This window comes from Panthera pardus, unplaced genomic scaffold (assembly GCF_024362965.1).
Source record: "Panthera pardus isolate Hobbes unplaced genomic scaffold, ASM2436296v1 HiC_scaffold_22, whole genome shotgun sequence".
Lineage (NCBI taxonomy): Eukaryota > Metazoa > Chordata > Mammalia > Carnivora > Felidae > Panthera > Panthera pardus.
The window spans coordinates 42,111,926-42,130,530 of record NW_026526788.1 but is presented as its reverse complement, the minus strand read 5'-3'; positions in this window follow the sequence as shown (position 1 = coordinate 42,130,530).

The window sequence follows — 18,605 nt, the reverse complement described above, 5'->3', positions numbered from 1 at the left end:
TATGCTTCCTGGTTTTAAAGAAATGACAACCTTAAATATTAAATGACAGATCTGCAAAAAAAAAAAAAAAAAAAAACTACCTAGAACTTCCAAAAGTGAGAAGTTCAGGAACACTAAAAATTCAATGGAGTTATTTGGCCAGATTAGACTCCTCGGACAACTAGAGAACTACCATATATATATCAGAAACTCTTCAAAATGTAACCTAAAAAGGTGGGCAGAGAGAGGGTGGATGGAAAATGCAGATAAAAAGATCCCTGGAGGATGGAGTTAAAGTTTAAAATTTCAAGAGCAGAGAGAATGGGGCAGAAGCAATACTTGAAGTCATGACTGATAATTTTTTGGAGTCCATTGAAGGTGCATGATACATGGAAAGTTCAGTAGTTCCTTCTGCCCCACCCCCATCCATTGGGAATACATTCGAAGACCCTCCCCCCCACCCCCCCACCCCCACCCCAGGATGCCTGAAACAGTGGATAACACTGAGACCTTTATACGTTATGCTTTACATGCTGATGGCAAAGTTTATAATTTGGGCCCAGTGAGAGATTAATAATAGAACAATTAGGACAATATACCATAACTAGTCATGTGAATGTAGAGTCTCTCAAAATCCCTTATTGTGGTGTACTCATCACTAGGATGAATGGAGATGGTAAAATGCCTACGTGATGAGATGAAGTGTGAGGTGAAGGACCTTGGCATCATGATGTAGTGTTGGGCTACTCTTGGCCTTCTGACTGCATGTCAGGAGGAGGGTCCTCTGCTTCTGGGCCTTGGTTGATCTGGGTAACTAAAGCCACAGAGAACAAAACTGGATAAGAGGGACTACTATACACCTAAACACAACAGAGGGGAAAATGTAAAAACCAAATCTTAAATCTTAGAGGAAAAGAATCACAGGGTCTTCAAAGGAGTGGCTGATAAACTGGCAATGGACTTTTCAAGAGCAAGGATAAAAGTCAGAAAAGGTGTTGAATGTGCTGAAAGAAAACTATAATATCTGATGGGCAAAAGCCCATTTCAAGAATGGCAATACAATCAGGCTGTTCTCAAGTACAAAAGAAGTGAGCTTTTTATCAGCAGGTATTACAAGATGTACTTCAAGTGCAAGGAAGGTGATCTCAGGACCGAGGAACAGAAGGAAGTGCATGCGAAGAAAGTTTAAAAAAAAAAAAAAAAAAGGGGGGGGTCAATGTAAATAAATGTCAGGTGTATGAAACAGTAATCTAATGGTAAGATCTCTGTATTCTCAGGTTTTTATATTTGGGAACAATGTAAATGTTTTGATAAACTTTAGACTTTGATAATTGAAGAGTGCATGTTATAACTTTTAGAATAATTTTATGGATAGAATGTTTGGGTCCCCACTCTGGATGTTAGGGCTTCAACATTTCAATGTGATAGTGGTAGGAGGTGGGCCTTAGGGAAATCATTAGAGTTAGGGTGGGTCATGAGGGTAGAGCCTTTTAGATGGGCTCAGTAGACTTTAAAAAGAACAAGTGCTCTTTCCCCTTGCATGAACATGTACCCAGGAAAGGCCATGTGAAGACACCATGAGAAGCGGTCATCTGCAGCCCAAGGATAGCGCTTGCACCAGACACCAACCCTGTTAACACCTTGATCTTGAATTTCCTGGTTTCTAGAACACAAATTTCTATTAAGTCCCCTCATTTATGGTATCTTTTTTTTTTTTAAATGGCAACCTGAGTAGACTAGACTAAGGCAGTCTCTCAAAAGGTACAAAGAAATAAAATATTGTCCATCCAAACCAAGAAAAGGCAGAAAAGAAAGCAAACACAATGTGCAAAATATAGGAGGGTAGATTTAAACTTGAGTGTTCCATTAAATGTAGTGAATGTTGAAGTTAAATGCAAAGATCATCAGACTGGATCTTAAAGCTCTTATAAACCTCAATGCTATTAAATGGAGATCTATATATTTTTTAAAGTTTGTTTTAAAAGAATGAGGTAGGGAGGGACAGAGGAGGGGACAGGATCCGAAGTGGGCTTTGTGCTGACAGAGAGCCCAATGTGGGGCTCAAACTCCAGAACCCGGAGATCGTGACCTGAGCTGAAGTCAAATTGGCTGAACCACTCAGGTGCCCCTGGAAGGCCTCTATTCAAAATATAAGAATTCAGGGGCAGCTGGGTGGCTTATCTGGTTAAGTAACTCAGCTCAGGTCTTGATCTCAGGGTGGTGATCTCAAGCACCATGTTGGGCTCCATGCTGGGTGTAAAGCCAACCAAAAAAAAAAAAGTCCCAAAAGGAAAAAAAATATACGCAGAGACACCAAAAGAAAGTTAGTATTAACTAAATCATCAAAAAATGGACTTCCATACTAAAGGTATTACTAGAAGTAATGAAAATCCATTCAAAGTGATACAAGGTTTAGTTCATCAAGAGAACATGAAAATTTAAATTTGCTGTGGTTCTAAGTCTCCAAACCTATAAAGTGAAATTCTATCTCTGAGAATAGAAAACCTACAGCCATAGTGGGAGATTTAAAGGTCTCTTAGGGAAGACTACTATAAGAGTTGGTGGTACCTCTGGGGGAGAGAAGCTTTCATTAGGAAGTAGTATGTAAAGGGCTTCTTGGAGTTACAGAATATTCTATGTCTTTGTCTAGGTAGTGCTCACATAGTCCTAGACTTCACAATTTCTTGAACCTAGGTATTACTTTTTCGTGGGTATATTACATGTTACTATAAAAACAGTAAACAAATGAAAACAAAGATAAGCAATCCAGTTAAGAATTGAGGACCTATGACTGGTGTGGTAAGAGGAAAACAGAATGATGTCTTGGAAGGCAAGTCCAGAAAATACGTCAAAGATGAACAAATGTTACATGCTGTTAAGTACATTAACACAAAGACTGAATATCTATGTCTGGATTCAATTGTGTGGATGCTATTGGAGACGCAGACCTGAATTGCTTTGGCAAAACCTGATTGGAGTGGGTTGAAAAAAGACCAGAGAAAAATCTGAGGTAGTTACTGTACTCATTTGCCAGGACTGCCTAAACATAGTACCCCAAACGTGGTGACTTGAACAATGAAAATGTATTGTCTCCTGGTTCTGAGGCCAGAAGTCTGGATCAAGGTGTTGGCAGGTTTCTCTCTTGAAGCCTGTGAGGGAGAATTTGTTTCTTGCCTCTCTCCTAGCTTCTGGTGGTGTGCTACCAATCCTTGACCTTCTTTGGCCTTTCTTGCATCAGCCCACTATCTCTGCCTTTATCTTTGCATTCATTCTCTCCACGTATGTGCTTCTGTGTCCAAATTTCTCCTTTTTAAAAAGGACACCAGTCATGTTGGCATAGGGGCCTGCCCTATGCCATCCAGTATGACCTCCTCTTAACTACATTTGTGAAGACCCTATTTGGAAATAAGGAACATTCTGAGGTAGGGTTAAGACTTCAACATATGGTCTTTGGGAGTAATCACTCAATCCATAATAAGTATAGGCAAGCCTTACGTGGAGCAAAGAGCTGGAGTTGTCTGGAAGATGTGGAGTCAAAATCCACATGTATGTGTATTTAAAGATGGGGTAATGAAGAGTGTGTTGGTATTGCTGGTTTGAATGACCCAGTCGAATAAGGGAAGAATTGGTGATTAAAGATAGAGGGGGGTAATTGCTTGAGAGCTGTCCTTTTGCAGGTAAGAGGGTTTATGGTCCATGGCCTAAGCAGAAACCTGGGTCTTGAGAGATGAAAGCACCATATCCATGGTAACTGCAGGGAAGGCAGCCATACTGGTAAACATGGTAGTGGCATGGTGTGGAAGCTCTTGTCTGTTTTTGTCGGGGAATGGAAGGAAGGTCATCAGCTGTTAGGAGGGAGAGGAGGTGGTGGATGGTTGCTAAGGGAGGATAGGGTGTGAAATGGTCTTATAAAGTGATAAATGTAGTGAGCTTGCTGGGGCACCCTAGGGCTCATTTTAGATTAGTGGCTGTGAGTTTAAGGTGTGACTAATTCCTATAGTGTGTGCTTGTCTTTAGCCATGGTTAACTGTGTGGGTGCAGGTACAGAGTAGGCAGAGATTTGGACTGGAGATGGTTTTTGTCAGGTGAATATCACAGGGTGAGTGTGGCAAAGGAGTTGATAAAACTACCAAGTGAATTATAGGATGGACCATTGAAGGTGGGTAAAAGAGGAAGTAAGGATATGGTGGTGTTAGGGACAGTCCCTGTGAGAGGAGATCAGAGGATTGGTGGGGTTGAAGGATTCTGGAATTCTGAGGTCTTCTCCCCAGCCCATTTCCACTTATCCAGCCTTATTTTCTACTGTTCTCTCCATCAGTCCCCTTCAGACACATCCGTCTATTCAAGGTTCTTCCAACACCCCTAATGAACTCCAATCCTGGGTCCTGTGCATTTGCTGTTACCTCTGTGAAGAGCCCTCTTACATAATCTGTATGGCTCAGTCTCCCATTCAGATCTTTGCCTTATCAGAAACTAAACACTGGATGTTTGGTTTAAGGTCTCCTATCAATCCCATGTGAGTTCTAGGAATGTAGAGATTTTTCCTCGTTTTGTTCTAGGTGGGCAGCATCTTGAACAGTGCCTGGGACACAGTACTTATTAAGTGAGGGAATAAATTCAGGGGATGATGAACAGAGTAAGGCTTGAGAGTGAGCTTGGAGAGGAACAGTTGTAGGTGATGGATGACCTTGTCCTAGGGTATGATGTTGAAGGTAGGTGGTTAAAAAAGAAAAAACCAAAAAACCAAAGTCGCTGGAGAAGGGCGGGGGGGGGGGGTCGAGGAAGTTGGATTACTCCAAAGAATCTCAAAATCACTAGAAATTACAGTACGATGCTAGAGTGACAAAAAGATAAAATCCGGGAGTGACAGGTCTGTTAATTGCAACAGGAGGGAATGCTGTGTTGTCTCATGGGGTGGGTTTCAAGGCTGGAGTTTTTTGTGTGCGTGTGCATGTGTGTGTGTCTGTGTGTGGCTATCTTGAGCAAGCACACGTGTGGGAGGGGCAGAGAAAGGGGGAGAGAATCCCAAGCAGGCTCTGTACTCAAACTCATGAAACTGCGAGATCATGACCTGAGCTGGAACCAAGAGACGCTTAACCAGTTGAGCCACCCAGGCACTCCAAGACTGAAGTTCTTTAGGGAACAGAAGGGAAAATTGGTTGAGAATGTGTAAAGCAAAGAGGATGGGTTACCTCCTTGCTAGGCTCAGTGGTTGGGAAAATAATCTGCACTTGATAGGGTTGCAGAGAAATCCACGCTCTTGGGGGGAAAACCAACTTTGAGTGGAACAGGAGAATAAAGGGAACTTTGAAAAAAGATTGATATGGGGATTTTACTGATGGTGGGTTGTAATATTATAGATCCTAGAGGAAAAGGTTTAGGAGTTGGGGTGAAACTAGGGATACAGAGCCTTGTGAAGAGAGTCTGGGTGACGAGGGGTCTGTTTGTACCTTTTTGCAATAAGAGATGGCAAAAGGGATCAGCCTTGTTGGAGTCAGGGGAGACTGTATGGTGAGGCTTCAAGTTCTGGAAGCCTTTGCTTTCCCTCGCAAAGGGTGGGATCTTGTCAGGACAGTTAATGCACTGGGGTTTCCTTTTCCCTCTTGCCTGTAATGGTAGTGGGGAAGCTGGAGAGGAGTAGTCTCACTGGGGCATTCAGGACTAGAATATCCTTTTGTATCTGTTTTCTAAGGCTACTATAGCAAAATACTTCAGATGGGTGGCGTAAAAAAAAAAAAATGTATTTTCTCACTGGTCTGTCAGCTAGAAGTCCAAGGTTCATCAGAGTTGGTTTCTTCTGAGACCCTTCTCCTTGTCTTTGCAGATGGTTGTCTTCCCTTGGTCTGTGTCAGTGTCCTAATCTTGCCTCCTAAGGATGCCAGTTCAGACAGGATTAGGGCCCACCCATGTGACTTCCTTCTATCCTGGTTACCTCATTAAAGGCCCTATCTCCAAATGTGGTCTCTCTCTGTGCTATTGGGGCTTAGGGCTTCAGAACCTAAGGGGGAACAAATTTAGGGGGAATGCTCTTCAGCCCCAAATACCTTTATATTCTAGAATAAAGACACAGCATCCTAAAGGGAACTATTTTGAGGTCATTACTGATCTTCATTACTGCACATGAAGAAATGGAGATCTGGAAATGTTTGGTGGCTTGGTCAAGGTGACCCTGCTAGAGCAGGTTCTGGAACTCTCTAAAACAGGCCATTCTGTCCTACCTAAGCTTATACTAGTTGTTGAAATCTAGTGGAGTTAATAAACCAAAAGAAAACGATTTGGGGGTGCCTGGGTGGTTCCGTTGAGTGTCTGACTTAGTTTTGGCTCCGGTCATGATCTCCTGTCACGATCTCCTGTCACTGTTCATGAGTTCGAGCTCTGCATTGGGCTCTGCACTGACAGTGCAGAGCCTGCTTGGGATTCTTGCTCTCTGCCTGCCTCTCCCTGCCCCAACCCCATGTGTATACACACTCTCAAAATAACATAAGGATTTCGATTCTGAATAATTTCTGTTGCCAAAAAAGATCTGGGGGGAAAAGAAAAGTTCACTGAGGGGGGAGTTAGGACTCCTAACATTCATGCTTCTTCATGTTAAAAAAAAAAAAAAAAATCCACTTCTTGACATTAGTATTTTTACATAAGGGGATATCTAGGTTGAGAGAAATCGAAGTTGGTGAATGTTACAGATACCAATAGATTGGGCTTGTGGTTTAAAATCTGTACAGTGTCCAGTGGACCAGCCAACATTACACGTACAGATAGTTTGCTCCAGAATGTCTGTGTTTGGATTTCAGGTAGCATATAGAGGCCCTGTGGATATCAGGGCTATTCAAGATGATGATTGGATAATTCTAAAATAGAATCTCTCAACAGACTTGGGAATAAATGCACAGCTTGCCAAGATGATGACCTTGAAATGGCAGTCATTTGTATCTTTTAACATTCTATCTGCTAAAAGAAAAACCTTTTTGTGGCTTCAGTTCACATACTTCTATTTATGTTACTGTAAGCAGATCACTGTGTTTTGAAAGGTCAGTCCTTTCAAAAGCCTTCCATTATCACTTAGCAATTAGTTCAGTGCTTTATATGTGCAAAATGTTATTTTAAAAAGACTATTTGTTATGAAGCGTTTTCCGTTTTGTTTCCTCTGAAGAAATTCTCAGTCTATTTTATTAGACTCAGAAAACCCTTCTCCTTCCCGCCCCCCCCCCCCCCCCCCCCCAATCATCCAATTCCAAGCTCTCCAAAGCTGGTAGGCATGGGAGAAGCTTATCATAGTGGTGAAGCACATAAGGGCAGACTTATTTGCTTTGAGTTTTAAAGACCTCCAAAGGGGGAAAGGAAGTTGAATGTTTGTTATAGTCCTATCCCTAAACGTAGTTTCTGACTTCAGTGTTCTTGTCTCTACTGACTGTACCTTTTACCTTTCAGTGCTCCAAACAGCCTTTTGGCTGACCCTTTCCTCCCCTACTCAGAATGATCTTGAGATATAAGCCTACTACTTTTTTTGTTTATCCCTTTTATTTTCTGTTCCTTTTAGTTTTCCTTTCCTCCTGACTTTGGATTGTCTAATTTTTTTAGAATTTTGTCTGAATTTATCTACTGGCTCTTAAGCTCTTTGCATTTCTTAGTGGCATTTCTAGGGATAAGACTAAAGCTCTGGGTTAGTCATCAATTAATTGCCTCTCAGTTCCAAATCTACCCCTCCCTCCCCGTTTTGACCCTGGAGCTAAAATCTGCATAGTCCTCGGCCATTGCCAGCTAGTGCAATGGCAAGCTTTGCCAATAGAGGGCACTAGAAAGCTGCAAGTGTATGGCCAAGGAGAGGGTTTCTTCTCTTGGTTCTTGGGTTCTTTTTCCTCCTGTGCCCTAACTGCCCACATGTTAGTATGTGGAAGGTCCAGGGCGTGCTCACTCTCCAGAGGTTCTGTCACCCAAAGGGACTCTTCCTGCTGACCAACTCAGGCCTACCAGCATCTCACCAGGTCATGTTCTGTGAGATCAACTCCAGCCTGCTGTGCCCTCGTGTGAGTTTCTGGGGCACCCAAAAGGCTGTTTCTTCAAAGACCAGCTCTCAGATATGCTGGCAAAGTTCTTGGTCTCTGGAAGGCTGTGTACCTGTTGTAGCCACAACTTCTCTAGTGAGGTCTTCATCTCAGCCTTCAGAGGGAGCTAGGTCTCTTCCAAGTTCTTTGCTCCTGCCTTGTGTTTTCTCTCTCAGCTCTAGGGGTAGTAGCTGTGTTCTATATTTGCTCTTGCTTAGAGTCCTCACCCCTTTAAGTAGATAATGTTTTCCTAATTAGCAATTTTTTTCTATTAAATTTGCTCCATTCACATAATGGGCATGGTTTTTGTCTCCTGACTGGATCCTGATTGATAAAAAATCCATAGTTAACTGTAGTAAATACTACAATATTCTAAGCTAATGTAGAAACTCTGCAACCGGGGGCATCTACTTAACATCTTTTGTACTACAATTGCCATATAATGTTTCTACTTAAAACATTGTCTTGTTGGGTTTAGAACCTATCTGTTCAAGAGAAATCCTGAGGAAAATAAGTTCTTTACACTTACCTAGTTATTTACTATTCAGATTTTTTTTTTTAACATTTATTCAGTTTTGAGATTGAGAGAGGCAGAGCATGAGCAGGGGAGGGGCAGAGAGAGAGACACAGAATCTGAAGCAGGCTCTGAGCTGTCAGCACAGAGGCCGATGCAGGGCTTGAACTCACAGACCATGAGATCATGACCTGAGCTGAAGTCGGATGTCCAACTGACTGAGCCACCCAGGCACCCCCAGATATTCTTTATTTTCACCCAAGTAACTGAATTTTCCCCGTATCCTTTCTCTTAAGCCTAAATAACTTCAGCATTTCTTATAGTGCAGGTGTCCTTGTTGGCCGATTATCTAAGTTCAGTGTTACCTGTACCTGTCTTCATGTTGCTTTCATTCTTGACGGATATTTCTGTTGGATATAGAACTCCAGGTTGACATGGTCTTCTGTCCTCTATGGATTTGATGAGAAACTTTCAGTTATTCGAATCATGTACCTCTTTACATGTCATATGTTGGTTTTTACCAATGTTCTTATTTTTCAGTTTTTATTTTTAATCTTTGCTTTTTGGTAGTGTTCTTGTGATATACCTAAATATAGCTATCTTTGTATTTATGCCATTTGGAGTTGGCTCAGCAAGCTTGAAAGTAAGTTTTGCATTCCAGTCCTCCCTCCATGTGGAGGTGGGACCAAAAAATGACAGGAATGCTAGTTGGAAGTGATGTCATCCATTATTCTCTGCACCCTCCCCCCCCTTCACTTTTTTTTTTTTCCCCCCTAGAGGTCTATTCTACTGTTTGAAACTTTCCCACAGATCACTAGGCTCTTTTCTCATATTTTTTTTTTTTCTTTTCAAATTTTGGGTTTTTCTTCTCTCCATCTCCCCATCTCCCCTTTCTCCCCTTCATCATATTTGTTCTGATATTAACCCCATGCAGGGGATTTTTAATTTTAATTATTCTGCACTTTTAAGGTTTACTTTTTCCTTTTTCTTTCTTTCTTTCTTTTTTTTTTTTTTTTTTGTCTTGTAACATTTCTTTCATTGTATTTTCCTTTATCTTTTTGAGTATAGTTTATAAATAGCTGGACTTCACCCAAATGTCAGTTTACCCCTCCACCCTCACTGCCCTCTTTGAGGTGGAATGTTTGTAGCCTGCCCTGCCATTTGTGATTCAGGAGTCGGCCAGAGACTGGGGCAGAGTTTAAAAGCATTGGGTTCCCTTTCTTTGACTCTCTTCTTTCTGGATGCCCCCTCCCCCCTTACTGGTGGCAGCCCTGGGCTCTTCTTCCCTCTAGACTTGAGATGATGGGTTTCTCTCAGGAGTAATTCCATGCCATGTGACCACAGCCACAAAGATGGGGAACACCTGGTGCCAATTGCTTCTTCCAAGTTTCAGCTCCCCTGCAAATTTTTCCAGCCTTTGCTCACTCCAGAGCAGATTTGGGTAGTGTTTTAGTATTGTGTCCAGGATTTATATTTCTGAGGAAAATAAAAATTTCAAGGGGATTTGTGAGCCAGGAAATTACCTCAACTAACAAATAGGACTCTCTTACCCACTGTTTTTACTGTCCGGGTGGTGAGAATGGATTTCCTTTCACAGACCCAGGTATGTAAGAACTAGAGTTTTATAATGTAACTTTATTTCTGTTTAGAGACCTCAAACCTTCTTGGGCTTTACTTTCTTCCTGGCTTGTTTCCCAGTCCCAGGGTCCTATGACCTGGCACAGTCATTGGTCAAATGGGTCACTGTGCAGCGATCTTAGTGTACATATGTGGCTCCATCAGATCACTTTATTCCCTTCTGCTAACTACACATACGAGGCTACTTCTGCTCCCAGATGCTTAGAAACAAGCCACTGTTGACTTTCTAGGGTCATCCAGTTCCGTGGTGGCACTGTTGGATATGAGCTATGGGCCCTCCTTCTCCAGGGGCCCCAGACCCCTTTCTTTGTCTAGTTTTCGTCAGAGCACAAAGGGAGTCTTGGTCTAATCTAGGACAAATTCTTCCACTGAGTTACTTCAAGACTTCTTCCTATAATGTCTGAGAATTTTTCTCAGAATTTAGATTTTTGGAATATCAGAATCAGAAAGACATAAAAAATTTTTTTTCCTCACCCTGGCCATTGTTTTCCCTGAGGCTGTGAGCCCAGAGCTCACCACTGTATTGTATGAAGGGCAATGGGAAGGCCAGGGAAGGAGAAAACCTAGGAAGAAATTCCACAGCTTGATAGATGAAAATATTCAGACAGGGAAAATGTCTTATTCATCTGATTCCTCAGCTTGTATTTCAGTGCCTGACATATGATTTCTCAATAAATGTTTATTAAGTCAATGAGCTAATTTGCCATGTAATATTGGGCAAGCCTCAATTTCTAACCACCTGTTCTCTGAACTATAAAATGAGGATAATGATACTGATGTCAGTGTTGTTGTAGGATTAAGTGAGATTATTCACTCTTTGTAAAGAGTTTTCTAATTGTACTTTCTCATCACTGTTATTATAAATGTTCACTGAGCTGAATAGTGCTTGGCATCTTTATCCCAACTCTGGGTGATTCCAGGCAGACCCAGTCAACTGGAAACACACTTTTATCTTTCTCCTAGAGAAGCTGTACAATTTCCATGTATCTTTTTTTCTGCTCAAATTATTTATCCTCCTGATGACAGTTTTTATGTCTGTTTGATTTCTAGATGAGAATCGATTTTGGATTAGATTCTACCCAGCATGGTGTAACTGGTACAGTCCTGAGAAAATGATAGTAAGATTGTATCTCTTCTTAAAGGTACACTTTGGCTATTTGTGTTATTTTAGTTCGAAGTTAAACTGCACTCTAATCACATGACATGTTAAGATGCACTTTCAATGTGCCTTTTAAGTATTCATACAAATGCTTTCCAGATCTCCTTATGAAGGAAAGATCGAATGATCTCTCTTGTTGAAGCCTCAGTAAATGTGGCCAGTGTTTAATGAGAACTTCTAATTTTTGATGTCTGTGTACTCATGTAAAAAGGACCTCACCAGTTCCCAAAGAACGGCAGTAGGAAGGGTTGGCTGGCACTCAATGGCCTGGTGTTTTCCAAGGAGCTCCTAAAACATGGCAGGTTGCACATATGGTGGTTTTCAAAGTCTTAAGGATAGCTGGACCGGCAACATGGCAGATACCTGAACCCCAGACAGGTACTGGGGCCCAACTATGAGAGCAAGGCTAAGGTCAAGATTTGGGAGATGGAATGATATGCGTATGAATTCTGTGTAAGGTCTCCAGAAAGGGAGACCCAGTATGAGGGCTACTAGTCCAGCTCTATGGTGACCACAATTAATACTACTGTAGTGTATATTTGGGAGTTAAGAGTAGATCTTGGATGGTAACTCTGAGGTCCTGAGGGAGTTAACCTTACTGTAGTTATTTTGCAATATGTGCATTTATCAAATCACCCTGTATACCTTAAAATTCTGTTACATGTGAAGATCTCAAAGTGTGGAGGGGAAACAAGCCCCAGATCTCAAACATAGCTCTATGTGGAGGTGGGGCAAAAGATTGGGAGGCTAGTAGGTGATGTCAGTGTCAAAGTCTCCCTTCCAACCTTATGGATCTGAATCCAGAGAACAAGGGTGTTGAGCACCAGGAAGTCCAGTCCCTGAAGGGACTGAGCTGCCGAGGCAGAAACCTTGTCTTTGGGTAAGAAGAGGTTTTTCAATGATTAGTTCAATAAATACATATTTTTGCTTCCTGTGTACAAGGCTCTGTTAAATGCTCAGATAAGAGAAAATTTACATTTAATTAGACCCTTTCAAAGTATTTTTCCTTATGCTGTATCATGTACTACGTTATATACGTACACATAATGTATACTATATGTGTACATATGTGTATCATGTATGCGACACAGCATATTCATTATAACTATGTGTGATACAACATCTGTTTCCTTTGGTACATCTATGTCCTGTATTCACACATGCATTCATACGCATACTTTTTTGAGGAGGGCTTTTCTGTATGTTGTAGTGTAGATTCTGGAGCCAGAGTGAGTTTAACAGAGTTGATCTTGGCACCACTGAGTGTTTAGTAGCTGTATTTTCTTAGGGAGGTTAACCTCTCAGTGCTTTAGTCACTGTATCTGTACAAATACTTGTACCTATTCATAGGGTTCGTGTGAAGAAAGGTGTTATTTCATGGAGAGTTCTTGAAACAGTGCCTGGTATGTGCTCGGTAATTGCTGTTTGTTTGCTGTCATTTTGTGGGGCTGGGGAGTTGGAAGCCAGGTTCGTGCAGGGCCAATATGGATGATTACGGGTCATCCTGAGCAGCAGTGAGTTCAGTCAGTGATGCAAGAAGCTGCAGACTTTGGAAGGAGGCTCTGAGAGCCTGATAAAAAGGGGGTCAGAAGTCACAATCTGATAGAGATGTGCCTTTGGAAGCCTAGGCAGAAAGCCTGACCCCGGGAGGGGGGGGTGGGGGGGCGGAGAGCATGGGTTCTGTTGTGGGTAGCAAGACCATGTCTGCACTGTGGAATCGAGCATGTGAAAACAGGCATCTGAGGTACTAAGGTTGGGGGTGGTGGTGCACAACATTGTGGGCTGTGAGCCAGTAGAGGGGACCTCTTAAATTCTTCGTGCCTGTGGACAGGCGTGGCCCAGCCAAGATTTGCCTGTAATTGGATTTGTGGTAATAACCATAACACCAGTAACGAGGCTACTGTTACTCACAATTGCACTGACTGCATACCATGGATCAAGAACTGTATTAAATCTTCCATTCACAAGAACCTTATGAGGAATACTTATTTTTCAAATGAGAGCACTAAGCACAGCTATTAAATGTCTTGTAAAGACTGCAGATGAATAAGTGGAGGGGTCAGGTTTGAACCTAGGCAGTCAGACCCTTGCTCTTAACCAGTTAGCATACTGCCTCTTAAAACTTGGAACAAAGCTGTCAGACATCCAGAGAGAAAGAGGTCAAATATAGTGGAGTTGTACCATCTGTGTATTTATATTGTAGGAATTCACCAACTTGAGCCTGGGAGAGTGAGGGAGGAGGAGAACTATGAATAGAATAGAGCAGGCAGTTCAGCCCATCACTCCTTTCAATGAACATGTGATCCAGACCCAGAATAAGAAATAAAAAATGGGAAATAGCTGTTCCTTCGGTAGGATTTTGTGTGTCGTGGGAGAAGGCTCTCACTGAATCATGATCCTAGCATTTAAATACAGTTTCTGTACAACATAGCCCTTACGTGAAAGCCATGTGTTTCACCTTCAAATTCAGTGGAAGACCTGTCCGTCTTTTCCAAAGCTGGAGGATAAGCTGTCCAGGTTAGAATTACTGAGAAATGGCTGGTAGGTCTCCAATGTATTGTTGCCTAGGGAATTAGAGTGATTTTCCTTATATATGATATTTCCTTTGTGCTGACCAACTCCTTGGGTTCATGTTGCTGCCATTTTTCTTACCCCTGTGAGGGGAAGGAATGAGCTGTGCTGAAAGTTTATCAAACTCAAAATTATGAGCATAAAGTGTGATCCAATGTGTTTTCGGTTTCCTGTGTATTTGAAAGTGGAGATGACGAGATTGTTGCCAGGTTAAGGTCTTGCAGTCCTTTGTTTAGATTGTACATTTCCTGCTTGCCTTTTGCTAAGCCTATCCCAATGCTTATTTAACCTCAATGTATTTTTGTGTAAGTGGGTTTTTCCTACATACAAAGGAAGTAGAAAGTGGGAAATGAAAGCAGAAATGCCTGCAAAACTCTCCCAGAATTGTTCAGTGATTAGATAGGGAGGTACATGAAATTTCCATTTCAATCAGGTTTTCCATTAACTAAGATAATGCCTTGGTTCCCAGTTTAAGTTCTCAGAAACTGCATCAGGCCACTGTTATAGGTACCAGTAATGAGGTGGTCCCATGGCGGTAGAGAGGCTTCACTCCGTTTTCATGTGAATATCTTTGCAAAGGCCTGGTGAACTTAAAATAGCACCAGATAGTAATTTGGACTCTAGCTACTGTCTTCAAATTTTTGAGCCATTATATTTTTGTTGGGAATAGTGACATAACCCTGCCCATCATGTGAGAAACAAGCTTTAAAGCACTGCAGTTTTTGCTGGGATTGCTTTGGGGCGAGATTCCAATAGGGTTCGCTGAACACGTGGTCTTGACTACCTCCCTTGGCACTAGACTTCCTTGAGAATTTGTCTACTGCTATCAGGTAATCATTGCCTGGCTGTGTGGAATTGTGTGTGTTGGGGGTAGGAGAGCAGGGAAGTGGGCATGGACTTTAAAAACCTTCAGGAGTGGGGAATAAAATTGTTTTCATTGGGTTCATTGGGGGAGAATCAGGAAAGTTCACAAAAACTATATGAAATTCTAATAGGGAAGAGAATGGAACAGAATTTTTTTAATTGAAAAAAATTTTATTTTTTAAATATTTTTTTAAAATTTGCATCTCAGATAGCATATAGTACAACAATGATTTCAGGAGTAGATTCTTTAGTGCCCTTTACCCATGTAGCCCATCCCCCTCCCACAACCCCTCCAGTAACCCTCAGTTTGTTCTCCATATTTGAGTCTCTTCTGTCTTGTCCCCCTCCCTGTTTTTATATTTTTGTTTGCCTTCCCTTATGTTCATCTGTTTTCTCTTAAAGTCCTCATATGAGTGAAGTCCTATGGTATTTGTCTTTCTCTAATTTCACTTAGCATAATACCCTCCAGTTCCATCCACATGGTTGCAAAGGGCAAGATTTCATTTTGATTGCCGAGTAATACTCCACTGTGTGTGTATATATACCGCATCTTTACCCATTCATTCAAGGGACATTTGGGCTCTTCCCATACTTTGGCTATTGTTGATAGTGCTGCTATAAACATGGGGGTGCGTGTGTCCCTTTGACACAGCACACCTGTATCCCTTGGATAAATGCCTAGTAGTGCAATTGCTGGGTCGTAGGGTAGTTCTATTTTTAGTTTTTTGAGGAACTTCCATACTGTTTTCCAGAGTGGCTGCACCAGCTTGCATTCCCACCAGCAATGCAAAAGAGATCCTCTTTCTCCACATACTCGCCAAGATCTGTTGTCTGAGTTGTTAATGTTAGCTGTTCTGACAGGTGTTAAGTGGTATCTCATTGTGGTTTTGATTTGTATTTCCCTGATGGGTGATGTTGAGCATTTTTTTCATGTGTCAGTTGGTCATCTGGATGTCGTCTTTGGAGAAGTGTCTATTCATGTATTTTGCCCATTTCTTCACTGGATTATTTGGGTGTTGAGTTTGAGAAGTTCTTGATAAATTTTGGTTACTACCCCTTTATGTGATATGTCACTTGCAAATATCTTCTCCCATTCTGTCAGTTGCCTTTTAGTTTTGCTTGTTTCCTTTGCTGTGCAGAAGCTTTTTATTTTGATGAGGTCCCAGTAGTTCATAACTGCTCTTTGATCTTAGTCTGAGGTGCAGCCTGAGAGGTGGCCACAATGGATGGTGAGTGGGAAGAGGGGGCTAATACCTGCAGAGGCCACTGGGTGGCACCTTCCTTACGTCTGTTTAGAGGCTGAGGGGGCTATTCAGTGAGTGCCTACTACTCACTAGGGATAGTTAACATTTGCTGTCACCTCTTTTAGTCTTCACAGAAGCCCTGTGAGTTTGCAAGTAAGGTTCAGAGGAGTTTCCAGCCAGTAGGTTGCTGAACAGGTCTTGTACTGATGTGTCTGACACCTGCCACGAGTTTTTCTGTCTTATTCTCTCTACAAAATGGATGTGAACATGTACTTTAAAGAATGTGTATTGCAGAAAACTTGCACTAAAATGTATGAAGATGATGCCACCTATTATCCTATTATCCAGAATTTATACCCATTAATACAATTAATCTTGGTTATGTTTCAGGTTTTCTCTGGTAATGTGTTTAAAACAATTTCTTTCCCCACTTAATATTTAAACTTCTGTGTATCTTAAGACAGGGCAACTAGAACCATAAATTTTAGTGTGATGGGGAACTATGAAACAGATACAATTAGGAAATCCAGATCAAACAAAACTTCAGCTTGTTTGCTGTCTCATAAATTTATACTGGAGTACAAAGATGGTGTAATATTGCCTGAGCGAAGGTAAGAAAGCAACTGAAGTTCTGCCAGATCTGGTTGATAGCCCTTTTCCTTGAGAGAAGGGGCTCATAATTGTTTCAGAGAGGAAGTTGGGAGATTAGGTAGGACAGTATAGCAGCCGTGAGGATGTCCAAATCAAGTGATGCAGCAGTACAGTTTCTTGGATCCTTTAAGGAAATTAAGGAAACCACTCTCTACTAAAACTACATGGGGGGAGATGTTCATTCTGCATTGTCTCTAATAGTGATTAATTGGCAACAACCTTTATGTCAAGTAGGAGATTGTTAGATAAAATAATGCAACTGTCCCCTGAATAGAATATTCAGGCTTTCTGATGGCGGAAGATAAGGTGTCAACAGAGTTAAGATTAACTGAACGCCAATAATCATGCTAACTTTGATTTGCTTAGTGCTTCCTGTGTGCTGTATACCTCTCCACAAAGTATTCGATCCTCTCCAAACCTTTATATCAGATGTTAGCATTTTCCTTAAGTCCAGAAGGCTAAGTGATGTTCCTTGCCCAAGGTTTAAAAGCTGGGAAGTGGAAAAATGTTCTAGTTTTACAAGTAAGGTACAGGAAGGAATGCAGGACAATGAGGGGTAGGGCAGGCTTCACATGAAGGCGCAGCAGCACGGAGGGCCATCTGAGGAGGTTTTGTTTGGCTCTTCTGCTTTCTTCCTTTCACTCGTGTTCCCATCCCTACTTCCTCTACTTCGAATAAGAAAAGTGTTCAGAAATCTGGAGCCCTTGTGTTAGAAGGCATATATGCTTAGTAACTCCAATTTCCTTAGGTAAGTTAATTTCTTGAGGCATGGCCCTAGACGAGGGGATGGAAGTTGGATGTAGAAACCCAGTGAAAAATGAGACTTTGTGGAAAAGAATAACCATGTCACCTTTCTAAGATTTATCTCGCAGCTTGTCCCAGAGGCACCTCTCCTCCTGGGGAAAAAAAAAATGCTCTGGGCAATAGTCATAAAATAAAGCTTTTTATCTCCCTGCTTCCAGTCTACTTCTAGAGATACATAAACATTCATGAGAGTATCCACAGGGATTTGCACACACTGGCTCTGTGCAGTGGTGCCCTGGGGAAATAGAGATCCGAGGCTGCAATTCAGTTGTTTTTAAAGGAATATTATCTCTAGTAGAGAGACATTGGTGAATCTGCTGTTGCCTCTTTCCTGATTGATTTATTCTGAGATTTTGATTTAATCTGCTTTTTTCCCCCATTTAAGCCACCACTGATTCAACTTCGATCTTCTTACCGCTCACCTGGATGAACGCAGCCACCTCCTAATAGCTCTCTCTATTCTGGTCGGTCTTCCTCCCTGCGTTCACTTCTCCATGTTGTGCTGCCAAGGGAGCTTCCTAAAATGCAGATATGGTATTGACAATCCCTTGCTTAAATTCATCTAATGGTGCTCCATTTATTCAGTATAGAAATGCCCTTTCAACACATTAGAGAAACCTTCACTGATCCCTGCCTACAGTTACAGTACTATCGCTGGTCCCTTCTTATGCTCCGGATAATCTAGCCACGCTTGCCCTCATTCCTGAACAAAGCAGGCTCTGTTGCAAGACCTTGGCAGATGGAGTTCAGTCTAGAACATACTTCTAGAATGACTCCTCTTCAATGTCATTCCGTCTGCGAAGCCTTGCACCATTATACCCTAGGTAACCCTGAACATTCTCAGGTGTCAGATAACAGAATCCACTGTAGGTAGCATATGCAGGAATGGATGAATTGAGGAAGTTACTAGTGCTTCCTGGGTTGTTTCAGGGGCTGGGAAAATAGGTTCTAGACTCCTTTTCTAGGCCTAGCTCCTAGGATGACCTCATGGTCTGGTTCTGGTTAAGTAGGTGTGTCTGCCTCTCAAATCCGGATCTTGTGTAGATGTGTTTGGGGAGAACTGAAGCCACATAGCTACATGGTAGCAGCAATGGAGGCTCAGGACATTTTCCTCTTTGATTCTACAATGAGAAGGCAGA